Here is a 4640-nt window from a genome sequence, read left to right on the forward strand (position 1 = left end):
CTCCAGCTTTCCATTTTCTTAAGTGAGAAACAGGAGAGTAAGCTTGATTCTCTTCAAAGGTTTATCTCATGTCAACATTTTGGAGGGAGGAGAGGCTGGTGCATCCTACAGCAACAGCATTCCATCCACCAAGGACCCTTCATTGGTTGCCTCCTTGGTACATATTGCTTTTTTTGTACTTTGAAAAGAAGCCTTCTTTCTCCACATCAACTTCTCCAAACCTTTGCCACGCTAATTTTAATCTAACCTGAAAATCAATACACAGGCCGGAGCGCTCTGCTCCCTCACTTCGTCTTCCTTGCATGGTGCCCTCACAGATATCAAAGAGGACTTCAAACACATCACCTGGGCAGCAGTGGGGCAGGTGAGAAACAGGCTGGGGAGGACATCCTGACCCTGCCTATTCAGGTGAATGGATTTTAGCTCATTCACTTTCCTCTTTGCTTTCTCCTGGACTGGCATGAAACAGAAATAAACAGTTGTAACCACCACGGGGAGGAACTCTGCAATGTGTTGGCTGAAGCAATTCTCAGTTCTTTGCCAGAGAATCCAGTAGTACTAATTTAATGTTTTCCTTCCGTGTGGAAAATGGGAACTTTGTCTTCAAATACCTGATGCTTTTTATGTAGCTAAGACTCAAAAGCAAATTACCGTAAAGGAGTGTCTTCAGACAAGCCAGGCACAGTAATGAAATATGTGCCCCCCCGCAACTCCATCCCGGACTGCCTGTGCCTCTTTCTTTCAAGGATTACCATCCACCTCCACCATCTAGAGCCTGTGCCTCCTTCCTACTCGCCCCACTAAGTGATGATCTAGCCAAATTTTGAATGTCTTAAAATGACCAGGACAATTCATTGCATTTTTATATAGCCTGAATCCTGGGCTCCAGCCTACAGAAATCCACATCTCTGTAGCTTTACATCCTGAGCTCAAGTGCTACTGTGTGGAATGGACAAATTACAAATAATAATATCTTGAGTTCTTTCTTTACACCAGGCCTTGCCACAAGTGCTTTCCGAACACCTTCTTATTTAATCCTTTCAGCAAGTCCGCAACATCACTCAAATGTACACTCTCGAGGGCAGATTTTTTAACAGTCTCATTAGTTCACTGCTGTCCACAGTCTCCAGAACAGTACCTGGGTGATATTAGGCACTCTGTAAGTATTTGACGCATTGAAAGATAGTTACTGTATTATCGCCATTTTACAAATGAGAAAACAGATTCACAGAAATCAAACACTACTATAAGCTGCAGGGCTGCTTTAATAGGATCCGAAGGAATAAAAAGCCATTTGGAGGAGGATATCATTTGTGTCCAAGAGGTTCTGCCTCACACCAGACCCCCCAGGGCGGCTGCCCAGTCCACCCGTTCTTGAGATAGACACAGCCACGCTTCATTGCTGGGGCTGGAGGAAAGTGATGTCATGGTCCCAGAATGCCACTTAGAACAATTGGGTGGTGGTTAGTTAAAATAAAAGAGTTATCAAGGGCCTTGTTCAGAGCAGCATATTGCATAAGTAACTGTAGCCATGGAGGATGGCATCAGATGGGATTATCTCACTTCTGCCTGAAAATTGAGGGAATAAAAATGGTAGGACAGGCAGGAGGAAAACAAGCTAACACAAACATCACAGCCAAAGCAAAACAACCCCCCCAAATCTTAAAATCCCCAAACCCCCAAACCCAGAACAAAACTTATGAGCTGGAACAGTGGCGAAGGAGTTTCATTGGCATTTATCTTATTTTTTTTCCTGTGGAACAGACATACTCTTTTTAGCCTGAGGAGCCCTCATGCTGTTTGCTGGGCCATTGCTATAGGACTAACAATAACACCCTATTTCAAGTATCATTTTCTTTCTTGCAAACCCCAAGTTTCTTGTGAATTTACACCTTCTGCTGTTTCACTCATTGAAAGAATATCACCCTTACCCTGATTTTTCTTTTTTTCCTTATGAATGGCCAAGAAAGCCCAAGTATCACAGTTTTTTTCTTTTAGTTGAGCAGGAGAAATATTTCTGATGGATGGAATGTTTTCTTTGGTAAACAAACAATAAATAGCAACTCAAAACCAACCAAATCAGTTTCTTTGGTAAAGTGAACATTAATGTCTTGGTTGGAATTAATTGAAAAAGAAAACTTTTGCAAGTGTTTGCTAGGACTGTTCCCTCCCTCTTGATAGCAATTATAAAAGTAAAACTTCATGAAGTAAGGACTTAAATTTGCAGGAGATGTGATTCTGAGCTATTTCTAAAATGTCTTATCCATGGTGGGGCTAAACCAATGTTATTAGAGCAATTATTAATAATCAATATTAACAAATAAATAATAATGATCTCACAATAAATAATAAGTAGTAAATCTTGGCATGCAGAGTCCCCCAGTAAAAATAATTCATTCTTTCCACAATCAGAATTCCATAAGCTTTGATTTCAAGCACTGAAAAGAGAAGTTGACAAGTTTTAAAATGCCCTTCATTTAAAAATACAATATCCCAAGGTATACAGAGACCCAGTCAAGTTGGAAAACTACTATCTGTCATAAAATAAAGTTCCACAGTAAGTCATTCTGGTTGACCCAATTGAATGCTTAAATTCTCAACAAAATACACTTAATTGGCGTGTGTGTTGTATCAATTTTATGGAGTCACTGTAACCCAAGGTACTCCATGTGGCCAACACTAAATCAATGGCTGATTTAAAACACGTTTTTCAGAAAGTGATTTAGCAACATATGATTTAGGAATAAAACCAATCCCCTCTTCAGCTGTGTTTTATCAGTAACCACCTAGTTGCAGGCCCCTTGGAGAGAGAATTGATCGCAGATCTATTATGAGAACTTGCCCTTTTTCGAGGATTGCATTTGTCCTTAGATTAAAGCTCATTATCTTCTAGTTGAGTGCATAACACGTTGGTATGATCACTTAGTGTGTTTGCAGGAGAGATTGAACAAGTGTGTAATGCACTAGCTATGATCCCCTGCACATATATTTAGAACTGTGTGAACAACAGTACATGAAATAGAAAGCACAGGTTTGCACTTGGTGTAGTTACATCTGAATCATTTGGGCATTTTTGCTGTCTGGAAAGACAATGGTAAACCTAAATCCCAAACATTACCCAGACATTAAAAAAAAAAAAGTCTGCCTTGTGGCCAATAAGTCCTATGGTTCTTCCTTGGAAATGTACTTTGAAGGGAGTAATAGCCCTCTTATGAGAAGATCTAAAATTGGCCTGCCCTGTCTTAGGCATGCTGAAATGATGGAAACCCTCCAGTGGTGTGACCCTGGGTGAGTTGCTTTATTCTCCTAGGTCTCAGTTTCCTCCTCTGCAGGGATGGGGAAGTTGCACAGTACGTCCGCTAAGGTCCAGAAAGGCAAGGTGCTTTGGGGAAATGCTTATCACTACAGATGTCTAAATAAGCTACATCTCTAAAAGGGAAAAATACTGTAGACATTTGCCTCAAGTTTGACCAGGTTTTAGCTTCATTTTTATAGACTGAAAGAAATGCAGGGATCTGGGGTGACATACACAGCCTCTTCAGATCAAACCATTTCTGTTTAGATCCTGTAGATACTGCAAGCCCACAGTATAAACATCTAGGCTTGATAATGTACAGAAAGGCCGTGCACGGAAGGAGAGGGGGCACCAACGAAGGTGTAGGGGGGCCAGGAGGATTAAAGTGCAGCCGGGTGAGCAGGAAAGCTTGACTGTCATCATTGATAGATTTATATTGGTGATTACATCTTCCCATCAGTTCCATTTATGTCATTTTCAGCCCTTTGTGTCTTTGCCTGAAGTTCTCAGTTTCAGGACTTACAAAGTTTCAGGACTTTACTTCTCTGTGTCTCTGAGCAGGCAGGTCTCCTGAGCAAAGGTGGACTGGCACTACAAGTGGCAAGCTGTGGCCAATAACTTTTCCTTCCTCAGCTATGCATGGGCAGATGTTGTTTCTGGGCATCCATGCAAAAAATGCATGTAGGGCCAAACCACAAACAGCTGTACCAGCTGGCCATTTTTTGTTGTTAAAATGGAAACACTGTCTCTGGGTTCATTTAGACACCTGCTTTTTCTCCATCATGCCAGGTATTTGGGTTTGGCTCTGTGGTTCCAGGTACTCAGAGCCTCCTGCCAAAAGCTGCAATTACTATTGCAGATCCATTTGGTGACAAGTGACAAAATATTCCAAAATAGACTGGCCTTAACTTTGCATTACTGAAGCTGTCACTGGTTTAAAGGTATATTGACCAAATCATACAAACATTAAAAGTGTATTGATGGTGGGTGCATGGGGGGGTATGATAAATTAACTCTCGACAAGAAAACTGCCTCACCCGGGTGACTTTAGAGTTGACTCAGTTTCAGCCCATGGGTGATGGCCATTCCACTGCGTGTCAGTTTCTGAGGTTCTGGCTGCTTTTGCTGGCCAGAACTTTCACAAGCATCTCCTTGGGGTGTTGGGGAGCTAGATGAGATGGTGAAGACCCTAAACCATAGACCCTGCTTGGAGCTACTGCTTTGCAAAAGTTCTGGAAGCCTTATTGTTTGAACAGTGCTCAAAGCTATTTCTGCCTTGGCAGCTGACCTTTCAATCAGAAGGGTTTTGTCACCATACCAGCAACATCTGCAGTGTGAATAAAAT

Source organism: Bison bison, unplaced genomic scaffold (genome assembly GCF_000754665.1).
Source record: "Bison bison bison isolate TAMUID 2011002044 unplaced genomic scaffold, Bison_UMD1.0 scf7180017850988, whole genome shotgun sequence".
Classification (NCBI taxonomy): domain Eukaryota; kingdom Metazoa; phylum Chordata; class Mammalia; order Artiodactyla; family Bovidae; genus Bison; species Bison bison.